The sequence below is a fragment of the Bos taurus genome, chromosome 1 (assembly GCF_002263795.3).
Source record: "Bos taurus isolate L1 Dominette 01449 registration number 42190680 breed Hereford chromosome 1, ARS-UCD2.0, whole genome shotgun sequence".
In the NCBI taxonomy this organism is placed as follows: Eukaryota; Metazoa; Chordata; class Mammalia; order Artiodactyla; family Bovidae; genus Bos; species Bos taurus.
In genome coordinates this window covers 107,668,169-107,695,716 of record NC_037328.1, presented here as the reverse complement: position 1 = coordinate 107,695,716, position 27,548 = coordinate 107,668,169, and the positions used below count along the sequence as shown (strand labels likewise).

At 42.1% G+C, this 27,548-nt stretch overlaps 1 protein-coding gene and 1 non-coding gene across 4 annotated transcripts in view; both read left to right on the top strand.

Moving 5' to 3' along the window:
* Positions 1–27,548, top strand: part of SCHIP1 (schwannomin interacting protein 1) — a 179,582-nt gene that overhangs the window by 36,190 nt on the left and 115,844 nt on the right. The window lies entirely within an intron of this gene.
* Positions 20,373–20,479, top strand: LOC112448347 (U6 spliceosomal RNA). The gene has a single exon (XR_003036716.1). It is a non-coding gene; the product is annotated as a U6 spliceosomal RNA (small nuclear RNA).

Here is a 27,548-nt window from a genome sequence, read left to right as displayed (position 1 = left end):
CCCTGGGGACAGAAGCTTGAGAGTCACAAAGGAGTTGGTGTGGAAGAAGTCTGTCTTGAAGGAACTGCTCAAATCAAGTGCTAGTTTTTGCACCTCCTTAAAAAGTTGGGTGTGGGTTTGACAGAAAACAACAAAATTCTGTAAAGCAATTATCCTTCAATGAACAATAAATAAATAAAAAGTTCTGTGCAGGTTTCCCTGGTGGCTCTGGTGAAGAATCTGCCTGCCAGTGCAGGAGACAGGGGTTCAACACGGGTTTAATCCCTGGTCCAGGAAGATCCCACATGCTCCAGAACAACTGAGCCCAAACACCATAACTGTTGAGCCTGTGCGCTAGAGCCTGGGAATCTCAGTTACTGAGCCCATGTGCTGCAACTGCTGAAGTCCGTGTACCCCAGAGCCTGTGCTTTGCAACAAGAGAAGCCACTGCAAGTGGTAAAGAACCTACCTGCCAATGCAAGAGATGTAACAGATGAGAGTTCAGTCCCTGGGTCGGGAAGATCCTCTGAAGGAGGGCATGGTAACCTATTCCAGTATTCATGCCTGGAAAATCCCATGGACAGAGGAGCCTGGTGGGCTGTGTCCACGGGGTTGCAAAGAGTGGGACACTACTGAAGCGACTTAGCAAGCATGCACGGCAATGAGAGGCCCGCACACTGCAGCTGGAGAGTAGCCCCTGCTCTGTACAACTGGAGAGAAGCCCGTGCAGCAGCGGAGACCCAGCACAGCCATGAATAAATAAATCATTTTTGAAAAGGGCTGTGGGCAAATATATTTAAGTGAAGTTAATATATAGTACTGAGAGGAAGGGTATAAAATGAAAAAGAAGGGCACCTCTTTTTCACCTGTGTTGCTGCTACTGCTAAGTCGCTTCAGTCTGTCCAACTTTGTGTGACCCCATAGACCCAAATAAGCTATTCCCACCTCATGACTTTTGCCTGTGCTGTTAGCTCTGTGGAATTGAGTGAGTGGTTCCTTGTTATCATCCCAGACTGTCCTCAGAGAGGCTGTCCCTAAGCCCCCTCCCAAGTACAGAGTAAGCCACTCCACCCTCTACCCAGGCACTCCTTGTGTATTTTCTTAGTGCTTGTCACTGCCTGACATGATCTTATTCAGTTCTTCATTTTTGGTCTTTTTAGAATTGAATTGGAGTGCAGTGGGTTAGCCTGCATTGTTTTATTGCTGTAACCTAGTATCTGTGATAGTTCTTGAATATTGAATGAATGAATGAATGAATGAAGTGTTTATAAGACTCACATGCCCCAGGCCTAAAAACCAGTCCCCTTATTGTACCATTGAGAAAATTGAGCCCCAGAGAGGTTAAGTGATTTGCAGAAGACCCCAGTAAGAAAATCATGAAAGGGATTTTGTTCTTTCTTCTGTTGCTAGATTGGGTTTTTTTCCTTTCGATGCTTAAAATTAATTGAAATAAAAGGAAAGAGCTTCCATCTTCCTGAAATAACTTAAAGGGTTTCCTAATGGCAGGTCCTCTCTTGTGTTTCCTCAGTGTTAAGGACAAGTAAAGTAGGAGATCATCAAAATCCCATGACTTTATGAGTCTCTTCTCGCAGACAGGCTTTGGTTTGGTTTGGTTTGAATGGAATAATATTGAGTTCTGTCCATCAAAGCAGTGACAGCCTCCTCACCCTTGTTCATGCCTCTTTCTTCCTCTCACCTACAGTGACAGGCTCAAAACGAAGGACTGAGATTGCAAAGATGTGTTGACAATCAGCTGTCTCTAATCTAGGGAAGATTTAGAGGCAAATTTAAAAATACAGTGTTTGGGTAGGATGAAAAACCTAGGGCTGACCTTAACTTTGTGACAGTTTCAAGTAGCTAATCTCTTTTGCTGCCAGTGGAGGGGGAGGAGCGTGGATGCTCCTGGGAACTGTCTTTGGTGTCAGAGCAGGAGGGGCCTGGGGAGTCTTGAAGAAGCCTCTGGTGACCTGACTTCCTGCTGTCTTCTCTGGGCTGCTCCAGCACAAACCTGCATGGCCTCAGATGGCCCAGCCCCTCCTCAATGTCCAGCCCCTCACCTTGATGTCAGAGCCTTGAGGGCAGCGAGGTCACTTTACTCCACTGCCTTATCCCCAGTAGCTCCCATGGGTCCCAAAGATGCCTGGCACTATGGAGGGGCTGGGTAGGGGGTGAGGTTCCATCCAACAACCAGAACTACTCCCCGAAGTCTCCCCTTCAGTTGGCCAGACGTCGCCCCCATCCCGTGTCCCTGTGTTTCTCATGGTCCCGCCCCGCACCTGCAGGTGTGTGAAGGCTCCTGGTAAACCCAAGGGCCGCACACAACCCAGAACTAGAGTACCAAGTTATGTGACTCCTGCCCCATATGTTCACTTGCTGTGCTGTGCTATGCTTAATCACTCTGCTGCTGCTGCTGCTAAGTCACTTCAGTTGTGTCCGACTCTGTGCGACCCCACAGACGGCAGCCCACCAGGCTCCGCCGTCCCTGGGATTCTCCAGGCAAGAACACTGGAGTGGGTTGCCATTTCCTTCTCCAATGCATGAAAGTGAAAAGTGAAAGTGAAGTCGCTCAGTCGTGTCCAGCTCTTAGCGACCCCATGGACTGCAGCCTACCAGGCTCCTCCGTCCATGGGATTTTCCAGGCAAGAGTAATGGAGTGGGGTGCCATGGCCTTCTCTGGCCTAATCGCTCAGTCACGTTCAATTTTTTGGGACCCTATGGATTGTAGCCCACCAGGCTCTGTCCAGGTGAGAATACTGGAAAGGGTTGCCATGCCATCCTCCAGGGGATCTTCCCAACTCAGGGATTGAACCCAGGTTTCCCACATCGCAGGCAGATTCTTTAGCATCTGAGCCACGGGGAAAGCCCATTGTCTTCCTGCCTACTCTTTGGGAACTGGTATGGATAACTCTTAGGGAAACCTGAACTTCTCTTCCGGTTTCCCTCTTCTGAACACAGTCCCAAGTGGTTGGCTTTCCCTTTCTCCTGCTTCTCCAGGACCTTAGTTTGTCACAGTCATTCTTCTGTCTTCCCATCACCCCAAGTGGAGTTGGGGTGCCCACCGCCTCAACCTACTCCTCTTCCTAAATGGAGTATAACTTCACCCCTTTTTCTCAATGGTCTTTCTGTGAAATTGTCTCAGGCTTTGTGATACTTCATGTTGATCCTGTTCTACCTCTTCTCCCTTTGACTTCTCCTTTTGATTTTTTTATTAAAAAATAACAAAACTCCATTGAGGCAGAATTGACATACAATTAACTGTACATTTAAAGTATGCAGTCTGATGAGTTGTGACTTATGTGTACACCTGTGATACCATGGCTAAAGTCGAGGTAATGAACCTATCTTTCACTCCCCAAAGTAAACGCATGCTGCTTTGTAATCCCCCCATTCTGTCCCTTGGCAACTGCTGATTTCATTTCTATCACTATGAGTTAGCTTGCATTTTCTAAAACTAATGTAAAAGGAATTATATAATATGCACTCATCTTTTTGTCTGACATGTTTCAGTCAACATCTAATTATTTTGTGCTTTGTCTGTGTTGTTGTGTATGGTAATAGCGCATTCCTTTTGATAGCTGAGTTCCATTTTATGGATATACTCTATTGCCCAGTTGAGGGACCTTTGGGTTGTTTCTATTTATTTGTTTTTATCTATTACAAATAAAAGTGTTATGAATATTCACATACAAGTCTTTCCTTGGACATATTCTTTTACTTCTCTTCGGAAAATACCTAAGAGTGGAATGACTGGATCGTATGAGAGGTGTGTGTTTAACTGTTTGAGAAGTTGCCTGTTTTCTAAAAAAGTTGCCCAATTTGATGTTGGCTTCCTCTCCCACCAGTTGCTGTATTCCTCCTGTGTTCTTGGGGACTGGCGGGACATCTCTCTTCAAGTGATTGGGGTAACTGCTCCCCTCTGCCTTAAGAGAAAACCCCAGCAAAATACCAGGATCACATCTTATATCCAACCTGCAGTCATTATACCCATTGTTCAGAAAAGGACTCGTTTTTAAATTAGAATTCTAATTGTAGACCTGAAACATTTTAATCGCCGTTTTATTTTTTTTTTTTTTACTGTCTATGACAGGTGCATTTCCCTCTTTTAATGAGAAGATAAGAGTAATTTTAATTGACATGTTAATTGAAAGTAGATTCTCCTGGTGAAGTTATTTCCAAAGTACTTGAAAGCAGTTTGTCTTTTTATTTGTTTGTACTATTAACTAGTAGCAAACTTTAAATTACCTACATTTCTTCCAAGAATGGTACTAATTACAGGTTGTTTTCAGTGTATTATTCTGTAAGAATTACAACCCAGTTACTCCCCCATCAATGACACTGCTAAAGTAGCTTTGAATGGCTAAGTAGTTTGTTTCCTTAGTTACTTAGGCTATGTTTAAATTACATGAATTCCTGTTTTTATAGACTAAATTAAGACATCTTTATTATTCCTGCAAAATATAGTAAAGTTTGTGTTTAATAAGTTATGTGATTCCTCAGCCTGGGACACCACAGTGAAAACATTCTGAGTGGTTTGCAGTTACCATTTATCCTTCTTAGTACGACGTGACCATATTACAATCACTTTTTTTTTAAAACCATAACTAGAAATGACTGGGGCTGACTGTATTCTGTGTATCACCTTACTTTGAAATACTTAGGTGTCATCACTGTCTGCTTTTCAAATTTATGTTGATTCCTGTTTAAGAGCTGCAAGGCTGGTCTATCCATTAGCATGTAACTCACTCCAGTACTCTTGCCTGGAAAATCCCATGGACGGAGGAGCCTAGGCTGCAGTCCATGGGGTCTCGAAGAGGCGGACACGACTGAGCGACTTCACTTTCACTTTTCACTTTCATGCATTGGAGAAGGAAATGGCAACCCACTCCAGTGTTCTTGCCTGGAGAATCCCAGGGACAGGGGAGCCTGTTGGGCTGCTGTCTATGGGGTCGCACAGAGTCGCACATGACTGAAGCGACTTAGCAGCAGCAGCAAGAAAGAAATATGGTTGGCTTTTCCAAAAAAAAATAGGTTGCAGGTAAACCATAGGTTCTCAGGCTCTGTGTATTTCAGCTACCATCAGATAGTTCACCCGACTGCAGAAGAACCTTTGGAAAATATTGTAGTTGGATTAAAGGAAATCTATGCCCACCAGTTGGTTTGCACATCATGGTCCTTTAGAACCTTCTGAGGAACACTGTCATGGTGCAGATCTGAAAAACAGATGCAGATATACTCATCACACATTCACTGAGCTATTTGAGCATCTCACTACTGACATCGCATCACCTTCCTCCATCCATTTCTAGCTCAGTCTGCACTTTCAACTCCAGATCCTTCGCCTGGCATTCCTTGTGACTTCACTCCCAGGAAGGCCCAGCACGAGCCCTTTCCTCTATAGCAGGACCAGACATTATTGGCTACCAAACAGCCCAGCACTGTCTTCCCCAAGGACTGCTCTGACTCAGGGCCTTACCGCTTTGGGAAGCCATACCTGATCATCTCAGCTCTGGGCAACTTCTCCTCTGAACTTCTTATTCTACTTATGTTCCACTTTCTCATTCTTAGGCTTTCAAAGGCTCATCCCCGACAAAACTCAGACCAGATCTGTCAATTTCTGCTTCCAGGCATTCTCTTTTTGTGAGTATGTCTCTTGTCTGCCCCACTGTTTTAAATCCTTCCTCCCCTTCAAACACATACATATATAGGGTTGGGCATTTTCTGAGGACTAGCCATTTGATTGGAGAAGGAAATGGCAACCCACTCCAGTGTTCTTGCCTGGAGAATCCCAGGGATGGGGGAGCCTGGTGGGCTGCCATCTATGGGGTCGCACAGAGTCGGACACTACTGAAGCGACTTAACAGCAGCAGCAGCAGCCGCAGCAGCCATTTGATGGATGCTTGTTATCTGTATTAATGCATTTTGTAAATTTTAGTTTACAAATTTAGTTTTTAAATTTGCTCAAAGCTGCTATACTATGAGCTAATTCATAGGACTATGAATTAGTCATAGTCCTAATAATAATTTCAGGTCCTTCCTTAAGAGCTTCTCTAAACTCTGTGACATTACATTTGCATTTTAAAAGAAATTTGTTTTTACTCTTGGACCTTTGCACCAAAGACGAATGTTTTTTTTTCTTACCTCTGAAATTCAATCCTAAAAAGTTTTTTTGTTTTTTTTTTTAAACAACAAAGGCCTTTGCAAATGTTTTTCTGTAGCTGCTTTATGTTCCTTGAGCTCTTAGGACTGATGACGCTTTACACACTTACTGCTTTTATACTGTCAGTCACCGGGAGATTATTTTGCACACAGCTTTTGAGAAATTTGAGTATCAATTATGAAACTGAGCGTTTTTAATAGAAAAGTAGTAAGATTTTAAAGATAGAAAGGATCTGAGAGGTCAAACCCTCACCACTTTCAGAGGAGGAAACAGTCTGATGACGATTAAACATCTTCACCCACCTTCCTCAACCCAGGACCAACCCAGTCTCAGGTCACCTGGCTCACAGTTTCCACTTTTTATGAACTCTGTCCCCTTCAGCTATCTTTTTTTTCTTAAAGAAAGTCTTTTCACAACTTAATTGGAGGATAGATCCAGGCTCATCACTTAAGAGCTTCACGACTAGAAGTAGGTTCTAATTTTTATTACCTGATAGAAAAGTTTCATTTTATTGTTTTTCTCTCTTTTTTTTTTTAAACCTATATTGTAATACAATTATAAACTTGGTCTCTTCCATTCAGAGTTTAGCTCATCACTGTGTGTATTTCTACCAACAGAACAGTGCTCTCCTTGAGCTGACAGATTTTTTTTTCCTGTCCTTTCTTATCTGTAAATACCTTTCTCTGACTGTCCACCCTCCTTTCCAGCACTGAGGGACACTCAGTCCTCTCCTCTCACGGGTTCAGGGCTAAGTGGCCCTTGAGAACCCTGCAAGGACTCACCTGAGCTCCAGGAGACAGAGGAGGAAGCTGCGAGTGTGAGGGCTCACCGTTGTGTACATCGCTTCTGTTTACAATCTGTCCATTGACTGTCTGGCTGTGACGTGGTGCCTGTGTTCAAAAAGACAGAGAGAAGACCTCTCTGTGACTCACTCAACAAGGTGATTGATTTTGTTTTGAAACTGATTTTGTTTTATCTAGACAGAGTTTTGGGCTTGCCTGGTGGGTAAGATTGTAAAGAATCCACCTGTAGTGCAGGAGACCTGGGTTTGATCCCTGAATTGGGAAGATCCCTGGAGGAGACAACCCATTCCAGTATTGTTGCCTGAAGAATCCCCATGGATAGAGGAGTGTGGCAGGTTGCAGCCCATGGGGTCACAAAGAATCGGATGAAGCTGAGCGACTAAACACAGCACAGCACAGAGTTTCAAGTGATCATTTATTATGAGCCTCCAAAAGAGCAAAATGACAAAAACCAAGAAAAAGACTAGAAAGAAAGGCATTTATGGAGTTCAGGAGCAGCCCATGGAATAGCCTCCATTAGGACTCTGGCTTCAAAGAATATGGGTGAAAACTAGGAATAGAAAAATGGATGTCAGGGAAGGGAGATGTGTTTGGATTTTTCTGTTGCCTGTATGATGTTTCTTAATCTGTAGAACTGAGCCATCACTCTTTATTCTTGTCAGGTCCAGAAGCGTTGTGATAATTCACCTTCACTTGCCAAGCTTCATGAAATCCCTAAGGGTGCTCACTATTCCAGATGTTCTTGGTTTGTCTGCTTTGTTTTGGTTTGGTCTGATTGCTATTTCACTTTAGTGAGTGATTCTGTTATTTTCCTGTATATTTCTCTGTTAATTTTGTCCAGCATGTGCTTTCACCAATCTTTATCACTTGTTTTGCTCTGTTTTCATTCATAAATATTTTAACCTAATTTTGTTCTCTCCACCTGACCTGTTTTTTAATATTTGTGTTATTTTAGGTTATTTTTACCTACTTCCATGGTATTTTCTCAGTAAAGTATATGTGATTCAAAAGGTGATGATTTAGATTAGGAAACACCCAGGTGATAGGAATGAACTTGACCAGTCTTGTTCGGCCCCTTGTTCAGGCTGATGGTTATTTAAGTACTTGTAAAATATTTTTTAGTTATATTTAAGTGGCATGAGGTTATTCTTAAACCAAAGCTTACTGCAAGTGAAAAAATTACCAGTTTTCTTCAATCTAGCTTTGTATATCAGATTTCCTAATAATTACCTCTTATATATGTCCATTTTACTGATACCCCTGTATCTCCATCCAAATATTTTATATTTGTAATTGAATGGCCTTTCTGGTATATCTATCATCAACAATATCATGTTCATCTTTCTCTCTTTTTCTATTTTTAAACGTCTTTCCTTAATATTTATAGCTCATGAAAGTGATTGTGAATCTTCCTTGGGGTATTAGCCCAGTATACAAAAAAAAAAGCTTCAATTTTTATGGATTACAGGGAGCAATGCATTAGTCAGCAACTGATTTCTGCAAATTCATCACTTCAAGAGTTTTATTACCCATGTCCTAATAGACATGATTGATTCTTCAGAACTCTTCCTTGTAGAAATAATGTCTTAGTTATTCACAGACTTTTTTTTTTTACAAAATGTTACAAAAAGCTTCTATCAAGAAAGTGTGGGGACTTGGGCTTTTCCAGGTGATGCTCCATTTGCCCAGGTGGATGGGTTTGTTTTCAAGGTCTTTGAGGAAGAGCAGAAAACAGAGCACCATTTCTGCAGCCTCACAGTCAAACCTCCAAAGGCGGAGTTTCTGCCCCTACCTCCTGGACACCCACCAGCCAGGCCAGTAGATCATTGTCCCCATGGCGGCACATACCCATCACTTCTTCCTCCAGGACACTCCTCCCCACTGTGACCTGCAGCCTGCCTCTGTTTCCCCTTTCACACCTGTGCAGGTGACCTGTCTGAGAACCAATGCAAAGTCGGTAAGAAAGTGGCTCCTCTGTGCTGGGTACCTCTGGTGGCCAGAGTCCCTGCCAGGTTCCCTCATGGACCACTTGATGATGAAGAGCTGAGGACAGGCACCTTCCCCTGCCAGCTAGCTGTGGTCAGGGCCCACCTGCTTACTAGTAGGCTGTAGACATGTCCCGAACAAAATAACAGGTAAGTCGTAGCAGCTTCTTGATTCTGTAACTTGATTCTGTTTCCTTCTTTGTTTGCCATACATGGAAAGAACTTTGCTGTCTAAAAAAGTTTAAAGGGAATGAGGTAATTTCCTAATAATTCCTGAGATCTCTAGCCGTGTTGTAAATTTAGATTTGAGGTTAAAGCGTTAAAAAATAAAAACAGAAAAGCTGCTGTGTTATGAAAGGCTGGGGCATTTTAAATGTCAAGTGCGGCAGCATAAGAGTTCGTACCTCCTTTTCTCCATCCATAGAAAGAGTAGTGTTTAACTTCCTTCTAAAATAAGAATGGTTTGGACCTCTGGGAACCTAGCACAGTGTCTTCTTAGAAAAGAACATTAAGGCCTCATCTCCACTCCTATAAAAATAACATGTTTTCAAATAGTTTCAAAACCCAACATAGCCTTCTGTTTTTCTCCTCATGGTTCCGGTGGCTAAAAATTATGCCACTTATGAAAATTACAATTTTTTTTCTTTGTGCAATCTTACGTAATTTGGGTCCATTTTGACCTGGTCTGACATTTTATTATGAGTAACAACATCTTAAGTGCTCTGTTCTTTTTATTTCCACTCTGAAATTGGTTTTGTGACGAGTAAGAGAAGGCCACTGGGATTTTATTTTTAAATACTTAAATTACATAAATTATGTAACCATTCATCTCCTGTTAGAGTTGTCATCTGGTCAACAGTGGCCCCACTCTCTGACCCAAATAGCCCTTAAGTAAGAGCTCATTCTAAAAGAATAATTTTAGGCAGCAGGAACTTTAAGTTTTTCTGAATACTGGCTCTCCTATGGTGTGGTGTTTTCATTAGATGTATTTTTCTTGTGTTTCATATAGAAACTCAACAAAGCAAATGTATAGTGATTCTGCTTGTACTGACATGTAAGACCTCTGTAGAAATTCTAGTACTCTGGAAGCAAATTAAAACTCTCTAGTAAACAATCACACTGAGAATGTGAATATTAGAGCTGGAAGGGACTCCATAGCAAAGGTGGCAAATTCTAATGCTTCCAGAGGCCACGCTGGGAACTAATGAGAGCAGCAGAGGATGGGTCCCGGGACAGAAGACAGCTGTTCTTTCATACTCCCGACTTGTTGCTGTGCCAGGCAGAGTCTCAGAGTTCTGATATGTCAGGAGAAACCCAGGACCCAGATTTTTAGGAAAAATATCTTGGATACTGGGGCTTCCAAGGTGGCTCAGTGGTAAAGAATTCACCTGCCAGTGCAGGAGACTCAGGAGATGCAGCTTTGATCCCTGGGTCAGGAAGATCCCCTGGAGAAGGAAATGGCAGCCTACTCCAGTATTCTTGCCTGGAAAATCCCATGGACAGAGGAGCCTGGCAGGCTACAGCTGCAAAGAGTCAGAGGGACACGACTGAGCAACTGAGCATGGATGCATTTTGAATACTAAATGCACTGCGAATAACTTTAAATAAAGACAAGTTTTGTGGAATTAAGAAGCAGATCTGCAGTTCAAAAGCTGCCCTCGGGCTACCAGTTTTCCATCCTACTCTTAACCCAACCCCTTCATTTTACAGGTAAGAAAACTGAGACCCAAAGACATTAGATGACTTACCTGATGTGGGGATGAGATGAGGGTAACTTGCTGAAAGGTTTGATAAGAGTCTAGAAATGAGAGATCTCAGGGAGGAAAACTCCTGAAGGAGTGTTGGCCTGATTTACTGACACCAGAGTAATATCTCCCCCACTTTCAGTGCTTAAAGTAATTTAAAGCAGTAACACCCAGAGGAAAAAAATAAAAGATACCTTACACATCTTCCTCTTTATTTTTATATACATTCCATTACTTAGAATTTTCTTTTCTCTTTCATCTTCAAAGCAGTTCAGAAATTGATTTATTTGGATTTGGGGTATTTCATTATTTGCAAAGGATGAAAAGGAAAGGGCTCTTTAAGAACAGATTGTCTTAAGCATAAACATGTGTGTGCACACAGACCCAGACACACTGCAGGATATGTGGCCTCAGTTCTTTTATCTTCTGGAAACTCATCTGAGACCATTTAATTCCAAGGGGTGACAGTAGGGGTGAGTTCTAATAAAATTTCTTGTTATATAGAATCCAATGAAACTTTAATACTGCTGAATTGTTTTGAGTTTTTATTTAATTGTAGCTGTTACTACATAGTATTTAGGAGGACCTATTGAAAGTATTCACTTTTCACTTCCATGCATTGGAGAAGGCAATGGCAACCTGCTCCAGTGTTCTTGCCTGGAGAATCCCAGGGACGGGGGAGCCTAGTAGGCTGCTGTCTATGGGGTTGCACAGAGTCGGACATGACTGAAGCAACTTAGCAGCAGCAGCAGCAGCATTGAAAGTATAGAGTTTTTTTTTGTTTTTTTTTTTACTCTGTAGAACTATTGGCTCTATGTCCAAAGTCAACAGATTTCAAACAAATGAGACAAGTTTGAGGTGGTTATTTCACTTTCCTTTGAAAAAATAGAAAATGTTCACTTAGCTTTTTTAAAACAAACTTATTACCTGGGAATAAATTTAGATTTACAGAGATGTTAAAAAGATACAAAGATAGTACCAGTTTCTGACTATCCTTTACCAACTTCCCGTGATGTTAAGATTGTATATAATATATATTATATACAATATACATATATATAATTATTAAGAGAAATATGTTTGTTTTTTAATATTTATTCAAATATAATAGTTTGTGAGTGTGAGTCATTTATAACTGTGGTACATTTGTCAAAACTAAGAAATGAACATTGGCACAGTATTATTATCTAAACTTCAGGCTTTAATTGGATTTATATTAGCTTTAAAAATTAAGAAGTATGTATTAAAACCACCCAACAAAGCTAATAAATAACATGTAGGCTGTGGCTTGAGAAGAGAGGGGAGCGTCAAGTGCTTCATATTATCCCTCGGCTCCCACAAAGTCATCCCAAGCAAACTTGAAACTCAAACAAGTTCTGCTTGTGTATTTGCTTTGTAAATGCATTTTGAAGATGGGACTCGCAGCTTCTCTTCCAACGAGGCTACCTTCTCTCAGTCTCTCCCCTGAAGGAGGAAGCCTATGTCATGAAGGGACAGGAGAGCCAGGTGAAGAGAGAAACACATACACACAGATCTGTGGAGGAGAGGCTCTTCCAAGCAGGAAGGCGGGAGGCAGGGGGCTGTCCTGAGCCATCGCCTAGTTTCATGGGCTGTGGCCAGCCACAAGTTGTCACTGTCGTTTGGAATGTTATTTGGCTCACCAACTTCTGAATCTTTTGTTTACTTGTGTTTTTAATGAGGGAGCAGCATTTTGGCTTGAGAGTCTCGTTCCTTGAAGTAAAGGGTCAGGTGGAATTGGAAAGGCCCTGTGAGCCCGTAGTGTGAACATTCCAGCAGAAGGGAGTGAGTTAGAGTTGACTAGAAAGAGGTGTAAGTGACCTGGGGGACACAGGCCACTCAAGATGTGAAATGAGGGAGGGTCATGAGGAACACGTTGGAGATTTCACAGACTAAAAATGGTGAGGAAAGAGGTTTGAGACTTGTGAAAATGAAAAAGGAAAGAAAATTGGCATATGAGAATGATCAATATTTGCGGACTGATTGAATACTCTGAAGTTTCAAAACTAAACTGGTAATGGGCTCCAGGCATAGTTTTCTCAGCCATAGAAAGATGTCCCTGTGACTCAGTGACTTCTCATAAGGAGGGTTTCCTGGTTACTCATTCCCTGCCTTTGGGTGGCCTGGTTTGGCTGACAGGCTCAGTGATTTCTTCTTAAGATTTCTTCAGATTTCCCAGAATTCTTTGTTAATTACATGTTCAATGTATTGTGGATTATGCTACTACTAAGTAAACGTTCTTTTGGTAGAACCCATATAATCGAGTTGAAAACTGTGTGTTCTTCAGACCAGAATGGTTGTTTTTTGTTTTGTTTTTTTTCATTTTTTTAAATTGAAGTATAGTTGATTTACAATGTTGTGCTAGTCTCTGCTGCTGCTAAGTCGCTTCAGTCGTGTCCGACTCTGTGTGACCCCATAGATGGCAGCCCACCAGGCTCCCCCATCCCTGGGATTCTCCAGGCAAGAACACTGGAATGGGTTGCCATTTCCTTCTCCAATGCATGAAAGTGAAAAGTGAAAGTGAAGTCGCTCAGTCGTGTCTGACCCTCAGCGACCCCATGGACTGCAGCCTACCAGGCTCCTCCGTCCATGGGATTTTCCAGGCAGGAGTACTGGAGTGGGGTGCCGTCTCTGCTGTATAGCAAAGTGTCTGTTATACACATATAGACATTCTTTTTTATATTCTTTTCCATTATGGTTTATCACAGGATATTTCAGACCAAAATTGTTTTGACCCACTGCTTCAATTTATATACTCCTTTGAAATTCATTGGACACTATGCTTGAAGACAGAACATATGGACATCACTGACCTCTGTATTCTTAGGTTCTTGCTCCTCTGGTGGATGTGCATGGGGTTTCTGCCTGACATGAGTTACCCTTCCTAATAGCATCTATGTCCTCCTTAGGAAGTTAACTCTTTGCTGTTGTGTGTTATTTTGGTGGGAGGACAATCACAAGTGGCTGACTCCTGTTCTAGAGACCTCAGCCCAGATTCTCCCTCCCCTGACACTGTTGCAAGTGGAGGAGCTCCCCTGGGACTTTAGGTCTAGTGCATTCCCTATGATGCCCTCAGGAGCAGTGGGAGGCCTCCTTGAGCTGGTGACGGCCACTGAACCCCTCCCACAAGGGGACTGTGGTTGAACCCCTCCCACAAGGGGATTGTGGCCACGGCTTCACCTTCCCTACCTTTTCCACCTCCCTGAGTTTCTCAATGTCCATCTCCTGTTGATTCTGTGAGCTTAAGTCAGCTAGGGTTGGTCTTATTGCTTTAAAATCAGGAACTCTAACTGATGAACCAGCTCATCAGTCCCAGAACCAGGCCCTAATATGCTGGGAAAGACTGGGTGCAAAAGAAGAAGAGAGCAACAGAGGATGAGATGGTTGGATGGTATCACCGACGATGGACATAAGTTTGAGGAAACTCTGGAAGATAGTGAAGGACAAGGGAGCCCAGCCTCCTGCAGTTCATGGGGTCGCAAAGAGTCAGACACAACTGAATAACAACAAACTGATACTAAAAAGCAGTCTCTAAACTTATGACTCAGATTCGAACATGACAGTTGTAGGCCCAAGGGCACTAAGTACATGCCTCTAAGGTATTTTGAGTCTTTCACAGAATCACTGAATATCAAAGGTGGGATGGACCTTAGAGCTCAGCTGGTCCAAGGGCAGGGTAACTCACACTGGGCTCTCAGTTCTTTCCGTTTTTATAGGTAAGGAAATAACCACACAAAATGAAAGAGACTTTCATGGTGTTACAAATAGAACGTGCCACACTGATACCTACACTGAGACCTCATGACTCATCTGCTCAGGGCATCTTGTCCTCCTGCCTTCCCTCTACTTCTCTGACCCTGGTGCCACAGTACCCATTTATCGGGTGACTGGCCAGAAGTAAAGTCAAAATCTGTAACCCTGAAGAGCATCAGTGACCTTGGGAAGGAGCAAACCTAACTGGACCACACAGGGCTTCAACCTATGGCTGGTAGTATTAATATTAGAGCCAGTATTCAAACACTGAGCTGAAAGGTGCCCCCTGATGCCAGTCCAGATGTGTCCTTTGTTTTTTATTCTTTTTTAAAATTAATTTTTATTGGAGTATAATTATTTTACAATGGTGTTAGTTTCTGCTGTATAGCAAAGTGAATCAGCTATACATATACATACATACATTCCCTCTTTTTTGGACTTCCTGCCCATTTAGGTCATCACAGAGCACTGAATAGAGTTCTCTGTGCCACACAGTTGGTTCTCATTAGTTGTATATTTTATACATAGTACTGTATATATGTCAATCTCATTTATCTCAGCCCCCATCCTCTCCCCTGACCCCAGCATCCATACATTAGTTCTCTACATCTCTATCTCTATTTCTGCTTTGCAAGTAAGTTCATCTATATCATTTTTCTAGATTCCACATGCAAGAGTTATTACACAATATTTGTTTTCCTCTTTCTGACTGATTTTACTCTCTGTGACTGTCTAGGTCTATCCACCGATGTGTCCTTTTGATGCAGCTCAGATTGTGTGTAAGGAAGTAGTTACCAGCAGCCTCCAGACCTGACCCAGAATAGTAATAGTAGCTTCTTTGTGATTAGGGACAAGAAACAACTGATATTATGGTAAAAATCTCATGTTTTTCATGTGAATTTTACAGATTGTCTTCTAGACACCTCTTATTTTATAGAAATTGTGCTTTTATGTTGTCTAAGTGTAGCGAGTCTCTGAGCTTTGAAAGGGTAAATTTTCTGAATTCATTTTGGAGCAAAAGCTATATTTTAAAATTGCTTATGTGAAACTTTTTGGCGAAGTGAGAAGTCTACAATATGATGTCTGCCAAGACTTTCCTTAATATATGTCGTCATTTTTTTCTCCAGAGCTAAGCTTTATTCAGTCAGTGACTATATGTTGCAGGTCTGCTGTGTTTTGGGCGTGGGAGATACAGACGAGCAGAAGCTCACATGCAGCTGTCATGTCATGGGGCTTCTTGCCTTCATGGAGCTTGCAGTTGAGTTGCAGAGACCCACATAAATCATATAAAAATACAAATGTGCAGGTTCTGCTGAAGAAGACCATGATGCTGTGAGAACTGCAGAGATGTGCCCTAAACCTGTTTTAATGAGAAAGACAAAGCTGGTACTTATTGAGTGCCTACTGGGCAGGCACTGAGCTTTTCATGTATTTCCTAATGCACAGTGGGGCCACGTGAATGCTGTTACTCCCATCTCATAGACAAAAAAAAACAAGCCCTGAAGTAGGGACTTGCCTTGTAGCCCAGTGGTTAGAGTCCACTTTGCAGTGCAGGGGGTGTGGGTTCAATCCTTGGTCAGGGGACTAATATCCAACGTGCCTCAGGGCAACTAAGCTCGAATGCTCCAATGGAGAGCCCACATGCTGCAATGAAAGATCCTACATGATACAACGAATATCCTGTGTGTTGCAACTAAGACCCAATGCAGCCAAATAAATAAACAATATTAAAAAAAAAAAAAAAACTGAAGTATATGATGAGATCACAGAGTTAGTACACATTCTTCTGGCTCCAAGGGCCATGTACTTTCCACTTCGGCTAGAAACCACTACACCAACTGTTTGGAATGTAGCCCCTCTAACTTTCTATAACACAGTAACTGCTTATTTTTCCTGATGGCTATGACCACATCTAAATATCCGTGATCTTGTGATATAGAATATCTACTTATGCCCACCTGTTTGTATTTGAGAATTTTTCATAAGCTGAAACTTTAAGTAATTAATTAATAATTAATTAGAAATTCATTTGAACATGAATGTGTGGCTTTATGTTTGTTTTCTCTCTTTTAAAGGTCCCTACCACCCACCCTCTGTGCTTACATTTAATCATCAAATCTATCCAGTTGTTAAGGCTCAGTCAAAAACTCACCCAACATATTGGCTTGAAGGGGACGTAATGACCCTCTGGTTGAGTGGAAGCTCATGGAGAGAAAACTGTGCATTCTCACTCCCTTGACACTCAATCTTGAGTGAGTGGCTCCTCTTAAATTATTTTATGCATAGAATGGGATGAGGGGGTCCCTGAGGTTCCAGGCAACTCAAATGGATGGGGAGCCTCGGGAGCCCTTACCATCAAGGAAATGCACCCAGAGAGCTTTCTCTCCAAAAATCCTGAGACCACATTCAGCAGTGGCTTTATCTGTGCCAGTAGTTCTAAAAGAGACCATCACCCGAAGAACCAGGAAGAGGGACAAGGTTGGATACAGTGAAGTTGAACACACCACATTCTATGATTTTGATTTTGCCCATTCGTGCACTTATTCATGTAATAGTCATTCACTCAGTAGTTGTGCTGTGCTAGACACTGAGAAGTTGTTATTGTTCAGTCACTAAGTCGTGTCTGACTCTTTATGACCCCATGGACTGCAGCACACCAAGCTTCCCTGGCTTTCACTATCTCTCAGAGCTTGCTCAAACTCATGGAGTTTGCTCAAGAGAGTGGTGATCCTGCCCAAATGGCATCATTATTTTGGTGAGGGAGGGGGCCATTAAACAACTTACTCAGCTAGTTATTTAATATCCAAGGTAAGTGCTGTGCAGGAGAGGTCCAGGGGGCAGAGGCAGTGGGGGAGGACAATGGAATGGAGATCTAGGGAGGAGGGAGCCCTGTACAAGGGGGGCTGGCAAGAACTACCCCGGTGGAAGGGCTGTGGAGCGGGAGGGAGTTTGGAAAGGTACATGGAAATCAGCCAGGAGAATCCTGACCAAAATCACTGTCTTTCTCAGCAAACATCCCAGCCTTTTGAGTCTGTACGTCACTTTTGGAACTTTCCACCACCACTCTTAAAGCCATCTTTTTCACAATAAAATCACCGTGCAGTTTTCCTGTAATAAACTTTAAAACTGTTCATGCTGTAAGGAGTTTAATAAAAGAGGCAATATTTGAAATGCCATTTCCTTGGACCCAGAGAATGGAGCGTTTTAGGAAAATAAGAGGGAAGAAGCTACTTAATTAATGTTAAACTTCTCAGGCTCCAGAAACTTCTAGAGTATTTTGGTTTAAAGGAGTTGGCGTGTTGGTGGGTTTTCTGCTCAGGTCTACTGGATGCTGTAGGATGGGAATATGTTAAAAACAGGAGTCCCAGCCTTTTTCCTCGTGAGCTATTTGTGCTTTAGACACACTAACCCAGGATGGGATAGAAATGTTAATATGCCAGATGGTCACAGGATTCAGGGCAGAAGGTCAGGCATTCTGATGCTGGCCATGTGAGAACTCCATCCTAGGAATTCCTTTCAGAAATCCCCACAATGCTCTGCAGGCATGTTCGGGAAGTCAAAGGTATGATTTTTTTTCCATTAATCATCTATGGGTGTAAAGTTGGACCATAAAGAAGGCTGAGCACTGAAGAATTGATGCTTTTGAATTGTGGTGCTGAAGAAGACTCTTGAGAGTCACTTGGACAGCAAGGAGATCAAACCAATTGATCCTAAAGAAAATCAACCCTGAATATTCATTGGAAAGACTGATGCTGAAGTTGAAGTTCCAATACTTTGGCCACCTGATGTGAAGAGCCAATTCATTGGAAAAGACCCTGATGCTGGGAAAGATTAAAGGCAAAATGAGAAAGGCAGCAGAGGATGAGACGGTTAGATAGCATCACAGACTAATGGACATGAATTTGAGCAAACTCCGGAGATAGCAAAGGACAGAGGAGCCTGGAGTGCTGCAGTCCATGGGGTTGCAAAGAGTTGGACATACCTTAGCAACTGAACAACACCCAGGGAGGTTAGAGAAACCCCTCCCCTCCCCCAACCATCCAGCTTGAGATGATTGGATCTGGAGCCTTGGTTAGGAGCTATAGGTAATTACCATGTCTGAGCAGGACCAGTGAATAGTATGAGCTGAGGTAAAGCTTAATCCTCTCTCTACCCACCAATGAAAAGCTGTTGAACTGTCAAATAGGGTTTGCAACTTTGAAGTAAAAATGTTTCCTGCCACATATGATCAAGATGAACAAGTCCACACCTGTTCATCTGGTCCTTGGTTAGTAGAAGGAATGAAAAAGAAGAACTGTGTGCCTTTGAGCTAAGGCATTTTAAATACTTATTACTGTGATTCATTTTCCAGCATTCACCTTCATTGCAGTTTTCCTTTCATCTTGACACTGTAAGTAATGCATGAACCTTCCCCATGGAACACTGCAGATCTCATTTAAATGGTAAAAACGTCTCTAGCTCAGGCCCATTTGCTACGCAAGAAATAGGAGGTGTTTTTGTCAGGTTACAGCCAAAGGATTCCTTGTAACATGGGGACCTCTCATTGGCTTCCATCACTGTATTCCTTTAACCAATGGTTTCTGTTCTTTCAGTTATCCTAAAAACAGATGGAAAAATAAATGGCTTCATAGCATTGTGCTGGGACTGAGAAAATTGTTTATACATCTCCATCCAAAACAAAACTTCAAGGACTTCCCTGGTGGTCCAGTGGGTAAGACTCTGCCTTCCAATGCAGCGGTACAGGTTCAGGTCCCTGATTAGGGGGCTAAGATCTCACGTGCCTCTCGGCCAAAACCCCCAAAACATAAAACAGAAGCAGTATTGTTACCAATTCAATAAAGACTTTAAAAAAATGGCAAATGCTTTAATACCAAGTAAAAATCACAAAACCAATCTGAATTTTCTCCTTAGAATACATCCTTTGCTTTATTACCTAGAGATTGAACTAGAGCTAGAGGTAATGAACTAGACAAGGTTTCCATGGTTTTTTTCCCCCCCAAACACTCTCACCCATTAAAAAAGAAAAAAGTTTTAGGGAGAACTCAAAGGTCCATATTACTTTTTTAAAAATCACAATTATGTATTATTCAGGTTATCTATCCACCCACCAAAGGCAATACACTTAAAATGCCATATCAGAGCAGTTGTGCAACTTCTCAATTTGATAGCTTTTCTGAAAAGTGTAACCATGCATCCATAAATGTAATGAGAGCTTTTTTCATATTAAAGGCATGTTATTGGGAGATGGAATGTTTCCTTCTCCCTCCATAACTGCACAATGATTAAATATTGACTAGGAGCCAGGAGTTGACAGCCCTTGGCCTCACACTGGTAAATGCTGATGTGTGAGGCTGAATGTAAATACAGAGTCATCCCCACAGGGCCACGTTTCCTGTTGGGAGGTGGGGAGTGACAAGCAGTGTGTTATGCATGAGGTGTCAAATTCCAGTACTCAATAGAAGGATGTAATTTGAAACAAGTAATTCCTTAAAAAGCAACCCGACTCTGTCAAAAGAAAAATATATTTTCCTAATCAATCTGAATAATAAAGAGGATGTTAGTCAGAAGTTTTAACAAAACATCCAGGGTATCTGCTGAACACTGCTGCTTGCAGAAACAAAAGAGCTGTCTGGCACTGGAATGGCTTATTCTTTCACTGACAGTGATTACTTGGTTTCTATAAAACAGATTGGTTGAAATCATCAGATTTATTTCTGTGATACTCACTTGATTAGGAAATTTCAATACATCGTCTATAGCTTTCTTGTGTGTGTACTTTTTATTGTTATTTTAAACAGTCTGACCATTGAGAACACACAATTAGCTGTTTCTGTCCTTCTATGGAGGGAGGGGAAGGGAAATGAGATGTTTTGTTTGGTTTCTATAAGAAAATAGTTTTCCTTTCATTTTTTCTGTTAATAAGGTTCAGGTAGTGCTCGCTTCGGCAGCACATATACTAAAATTGGAACGATACAGAGAAGATTAGCATGGCCCCTGCGCAAGGATGACACGCAAATTCGTGAAGCGTTCCATATTTTTTAAAGTTTAAAAATAAAATAAAATTAGAGGAAAAAAAATAAATAAAAAAAAAAATAAAAAAAAAGAAAGTGAAAAGGGAAAAAAAAAAAAAAAAAATAAGGTTCAGGTAAAGAATCTACCTGCAATGCAAGAGACCTAGGTTCAGTTCCTGGGTGGGGAAGATCCCCTGGAGAAGGAAAGGGCAACCCACTCCAGTATTCTTGCCTGGAGAATTCCATGGACAGAGGAGCTTGGTGGACTACAGATCTTTCGGTTGCAAAGAGTCGGACACAACTAATCGACTAACACACATACATGATCTAATTAGTTTTATTCTAAGACATTTAAATGATGCAGCAAATACCTAGAATTTGTCTCAAAATAGCTCCCATCCGGGCTGAAGGTAGACTATGAGCCTAACCTCCAGCCTGTTTTGTTTCTTTGGGTTTGGGTTGTCTTTCAAACCCTGGAAGTTGCTGAGGCACCTTCCTCTGATTTTCCAATCCTTGTTCACCCCCCACACATTCACTTGGCTCAGGGCTGTACATTCAGACCCCGGGATCTGAGTGACTGATGGCAGCCCACAGGGACGGGGAAGCCTGGTGGGCTGCCGTCTATGGGGTTGCACAGAGTCAGACACAACTGAAGCGACTTAGCAGCAGCAGCAGCAGCCTGTGGAAGACCCTGCCTCAGAGTCTCCCCATGGCTGAGTGTCTCCTGGACTGAATGGACTCATACTGAAATGATGAATCCCTTTCCTCAAATTCTATGTTTTTAAGGTGAGTGGAGAGCAAATAGGTTCAACCAAGGACTGACGACTGTGTTGAAGAGGCAGCTGTTAGCCCAGAGTCCTTCTGTCTCCCTACTGCACTGGGACCAGACCTCCTCAGCCCAGTCTCAGCTGGTCAGTCAGCGCGGAACATCTGGCATAGTTTCCATGACACTTGACTTGGGCTTCAGTAGGTGGGATGGAAAAGGTTAGCCAAGGAATGTTTACTTTTTCCGATTTCATGTAGCAGATAGAATTACCATCCCTAAGATTTCAAAATGGTATACTTATCAAAATCTGAAATTAGTCAACATCTTTGCTCTTTCTCCAGAGAAAAAAAGGTCTGTGAACACCTTAACTACATCTACTTTCTGTCTGACTTACGTAATTTTATTAGGCACATATTATAATTTTTAATAAATGTTATTCATTAAAAAAAATAGTTTAATGAAGGTGATTTGACCCCTGCTCAGAATAGTCCGCTTCGCCTGGAGACTAAGCCCTGCCTTCATTCTTCATTAGCTGCCCCGCTGAGTGGCTAACACAGAAGTAGAGGGGGAACATCCTTGTCCCTGAGTTCCAGGAAAGGACATTTTTTAAAAAAGACTTTCTAGATTGATGTATTGGGGCAGAAACGCTAAAACAGACAATATTTGAGGTGAAGTTTTCAATTTTACTCTTTTCAGAAAAGCAGTGTACTGATAAGAATCTACTGAGATACAAGGCCTAGCAGAAAGGACAAGATGCAGTCACCGTGCTCATGGCACTTAAACCAGCAGCTCCTGTGGCTAGAACAGAATCTTAAGAATGGCCTGCTGAGTGCTGAGCATGCTTTCACTTGTAAGAAATTAAACTCAGAAACACTAAACACAATTCCTTGATGTGATTTCCTGTTGGTTCATCTATATACTCTAGAAGATTCCTGAGGAGAGGTTTATTGCTCCCCGGAATTTAGTGCAAGAGTCCTCCAACAGTGTTGACTATTTGCTAAGAGCCCCCTCTCAGAGCCAAATTATCCACTTCCCTTTCCCAGTGAGTTTAACGCAGATCATACATTTATCAAAAATATAGAAACAGGGACTTCCCCAGCAGTCCAGTGCTTAAGAATCTGCCTTCCGATGCAGGGGACTCAGGTTTGATCCCTGATTGGAGAGCGAAGATCCCACGCACTGTGGGGAAACTAAGCCCAAACACTGCTGAGCAATCCCAATACAGCCAAAAATAAATACATATTAAAAAAAAAAAATATATATATATATATATATACACATAGAAAGAGCCTATTATAGGCTGGGCACTGAGCATACAGTACTAGAAGAAACAGGTAGAATCCTAGTCCTTATGTAGTGCTTAGTCATGTCTGACTCTTTGCTACCCCATGGACTATGTAGCCTGTCAGACTCCTCTGTCCATGGGATTCCCCAGGCAAGAATACTGGAGTGGGTCGTCATTTCCTTCTCCAAGTCCTTATATAGACACATATATTAGGCCTATGAGCTACCCTGTATTAGTCAGGGTTCTCCAGAGAAACAAAACCAATAGGATGTGTTTGTTTTTGCCTGTCTTTCAATCTATCTATCTATCCAGAGATTTAGGGAAATAACTTTTGTCCAGGCTGCCAAGTCTGAAATCTACAGGACAGGCCATGAGGAGTTGATGTTTGAACTTTGAGTCCAAAGGCAGTCTGGAGACAGAGTTCTTTCCTTGTCAGGGGACCCCAGAGTTTTTTCGCATAAGGCCTTCAGCTGATTAGATGAGTCTGCCCCACATTGTGGAGGGTAATCTGCTTTACACAAAGCCCATGAAGTTAAATCTTAATCACATCTAAAAAAAAATCAAAAAAACCTTCACAGCAACATCTAGACTGGCATTTGACCAAACAACTGGGCACCATGGCCTAGCCAAGTTGACACATAAAATTAACCATCAGTCCCCTCCCACCACCCCCAAGTGACTATGTCATTTCCATTTAATGGCTCTCAGACTTAAGCAGGCATCAGAATCCCTGGAGTGCTTGTTAAAGCAGAGTACTGGCTCCTGTTCTCTTGATTCAGGAGGTCTGGGGTGGGGCCCAAGAATTTGCAGTTTTAACAAGTCCCAGGTGATGCCAGTGCTGCTGATGCAGGGACCACACTTTGAGAACGAACTGCTTCATGTAATCCTGGGGCTTCTCCTTCACCTCATGGCTCAGAAACTGACTTTGTGATCATAATAAAGGTTTTTTATTTCTCAGGGATGGACCCAAATGAACCCAGATTACAAAGCTGCTGTGCAAAACATCAGTGCAAGGATGTATATTAACCACCATAGTGGTTAGAATAATTGTATCTGCTTGGGAAGGGTCGTCTCCCATAGGGCCACTTCATGGAACAATGAGCAATGATCAGAGGGAGCTGGAAAATCAGAGCCAGGGAACAGGAAAGATTGCTACAGTCTCCTCACCACAATGTCGGTCATGTTCTCAAGGTCCTGTGGCCAAGGCCTTCTCTCCCTGGACCTTGTACAAGAATTAAGACAGGGCTATTGTTTAAGGAATGAATACCCTAAGTGGACACCTAGTTTGTACTGGTCTGAAAGAATGCTTCTCTCTGTACTGCAAACTCTACTCAGCAGTGGGGCTCAAAGTCCACAGAGATTGGAAATACTTGTAGTAAATCATTAAAATTTTACTTTTTATAGTAACTTTTCATTAGCTATAACACATACTGTTTTTATGAAAGAGAAGACTGGGCAGCATTAGAATTGGTTAGTGTGTGTCCTTTATATGTTGGGTAGCCTTTCATGATTGTACTTTGAGTGAATTTACAATCTCCCCTTCAAAGGCTATTTTCACATTTCTTTGTACATTATAGGGATTTGAGTTTGAAAAAAAACAGTTACACATTTCATATTTCCAGAATCTTCCATGTCCATTTAGGAGCCACTTTCCCCTGAGTTTTGGCTTTCTGCCTCCATTGTGCTATTTTTAGATTTTTATTAATAGTTAAGAATGGGATTCTTCGCTTAATACAGACCTTTGAACTGAATTGTGTTGCAAAAACGTTATGTTTATATTATTTGTTTCAGTGTTCTTTAAAGAGTTCTGCATTTGCCTTCCTCAGTATGAAAAGTTTGGTCTTTTGTGGAAAGACAGACCCTTAAAGCTAGTTCTTAGAAATCTGTGGCTAAATGGCCATCACCCCACTCACCTAGCCAGTCTTTCTGAATAAATAGCCTTCGGATGTGAGGGTGGGTGGTGGGAGCTGCCCCTGGGTTATTGTCCCCAGATCTCAGTACAGATAAGAAGTATATCCATGCGAATCTCAGCGACCTGGCAAACGCACGTGCATTCTCAGGCTTTCAGTCTCTTTGTCCTACCGATTCAGGGTCCCTGTGTGCATGCTAAGTCACTTCAGTCGTGTCCGACTCTGCGGCGCTTTGGACCATAGGCTGCCAAGCTCCTCTGTCCATGGGATTCTCCAGGCATGAATATTGGAGTGGTTGCCATGTCCTCCTCCAGGGGATCTTTCCAACCCAGGGACCAAACCCGAGTCCCTTAAGTCTCCTGCATTAGCAGGCAGGTTCTTTGCTGCTAGTGCCACCTGGAAATCCCACTAGTCTAGGGTCCAGTTAGCAAACAGAAAGCAATCTAGGAATTTCAAGGAACTGACTTAATACAGGGAACTGGTTACACGAGTGAAGGGAGGCTGACCAAGCAAAAAACACTCATCGAGGTAACCCAGAGACGTGTAACTGCAAGAAGCAGCCACCCCCAGTAGAACGGACACCACAAACTGGCAGAGACGGTGTTATCAGAATCTTCCTGGGAGGTGCCTCATGGGGTTAAGGCACAGCCCCTGGAGGACATGGCATACCTTGGGGAGCATGCTGGGCTCATACTTGGGAAGCAGCCACAGTCAGATCACAGGAGACCACACCAGGGGTGGCGCTCTGTAGCCATTGGAGGCACTGACCTCACCGAGGAAATCTATTAATCCGTATAGCTGATCTTGCTGATGCTTCCCCAGTCATTATTAGGAAACACTTCTATATTAATGAGGGAAAGAAAAATCTCTGTTTATTTCTTTATTTATTTATTGGCCACAACAGGCAGCATGTAGGATCTTAGTTCCCCAACCAGGCATCAAACCGCTGCCCCCTGCAGTGGTAGCACAGTGTCTTAACCACTGGACCAGCAGGGGAGCCTCAATCCCAATTTATTTTTAATGTTTAAGTTTCCTGGAGACTAGAATGACTGTGTATGTTATCATTTCACTTTTGAGATTTTATGTCTCGTTCTTATTTGGGTATAAAATTATGTTCTCATAAGAACCATTCTTGCGTGTGTGTCTATCTTGTGTCTAGAAAATGAATCATTTTTCTCCTAAAGATTAGATTTCCATGGGTGTCACTTTTTGCTACAATTCCTTTGTTTGTTCATTTCAGAGATGATGGAGTTGGCAGTGACAATGCCGTCCTTGTGTTGGGTTCAGCTCAGCTGAACGACCCTTTAGCAGGGCTTGTCCAATGCCAGGCTGTATCCTGAAGGCAGAGGAGGTGGGCAGTGAGAAGAGCTTTGGGCTTAGGACAGGCTTAGCTTTGAGTTCCAGCTCAACCACCTAAGTTTCTTACCCTGATAAGCTCAGTTGCTTCATCTATGATAGGAAGATAAACACTAATGTCACAGGGTTGTTGAAGAATTATATATGGCAAAGCATTTGACATTGTGTCTAGGACATAGTACGTGTTCTATAAATGGTAATGTGTTTTTACTGTTTTGACTATTGTTGGTAATAATTCATAGTTTTGGTAGACTTTTCAGACATTATTAAATTCAGTAGCAAAGTATTCATTACTTAGTTATTTGTGTTTCATTTGCACAACCAGCATTTTAGTTGTCGTTGGCCTAGAAGATTTTTCTTTAAAATTTTTTAGATCTATAGACTTACTAGTTTGTTTAGGATTTGTTTAACTTCCTTTCCTACTTCCAGAAAGGATTTGAGTGGCTGGCTTATTGTTTAATTCTTTAATAAAAGAATTAAAAAGAAATAACTCACATACTTTCATCAGTTTTTAGGTCTTTGGTTTTCATACTTACTTAATGGCTAAGAGTTTGTTCATCAGAATGGAGATTTGATGTGGACTTGAGTAGGGAGATGTATTCTATTCCAGTGACTATAGCACCGAATTGACATTTTAGAAGGAACTTGAGTTCTATTTTTATCTATGTCAGAGATTTGCCCATAACTGTAGGCTGACTACTTTATTCTCTTTGCTTGTTTTCATTTTATATTTGCCGTCTTCTTGATTCACAATACTTATAAGAATTAATGAGAATGTTTATAAATAGCATATAGTGTATATTTATTTTGTTTGAAAAAGGCTGTGTACAAACTATATCCTAACCTACTTTTGTTGGTATGGGGCAAGATTCTTAGCTCTCCCTGAGTATCATAATCCCTTGAGAGCCTTCAATAAATTCAAACCCAAGGCATCTCCCATCCCGCCCTAAGGTTCTGATTCAGTTGGGACCCTAGGATTAGCTTGTTGTGTTGTGTCTGTCTGTGTGGTCTGTTTATCTATCTATCTGAGAAGGTTCTGATAAGCCACCAGCATTGAAAAACCTGGGCACAAAGGATCAAGCCAACCTGTATGCTTGGTTCTTTCTCTTATGTTGTATTTATCAGCCATTTCATTACTTATTACACATGGCAGATGCATTAGTTTCTTACTGCTGCTATAATAAATCACCAAAAACTTGGTGGCTTAAAACATCTCATCTGTGCTATATTCTAGTTCTGGAAACCGGAAGTTTGAAATGGCCTTACAGGGCTAAAATCAATTTGTTGGCAAGGTCAATTCTTCTGGAGGCTGAAGGAGAATGTGTTTCCTTACCTTTTCTAGCTTCTAGAGGCTGCTTGCACTCCTTGGGTTATGGTCCCACATCACTCCTACCTTTTCTTCTGTCTTTACATCTTATTCCTCGACTCTCAGAAGGCAATGGCAACCCATTCCAGTACTTTTGCCTGGAAAATCCCACTGACAGAGGAGCCTGGTAGGCTGCAGTCCATGGGGTCGCTAAGAGTTGGACACGACTGAGCGACTTCACTTTCACTTTTCACTTTTCACTTTCGCATTGGAGAAGGAAATGGCAACCCACTCCAGTGTTCTTGCCTGGAGAATCCCAGGGACGGAGGAGCCTGGTGGGCTGCCGTCTATGGGGTTGCGCAGAGTCGGACACGACTAAAGCGACTTAGCAGCAGCAGCTCCGACTCTACCTGCCTCTCTCTTATAAGGATCTTGTAATTATCAATACATTGGGACCACCTGGATAATCCAGGG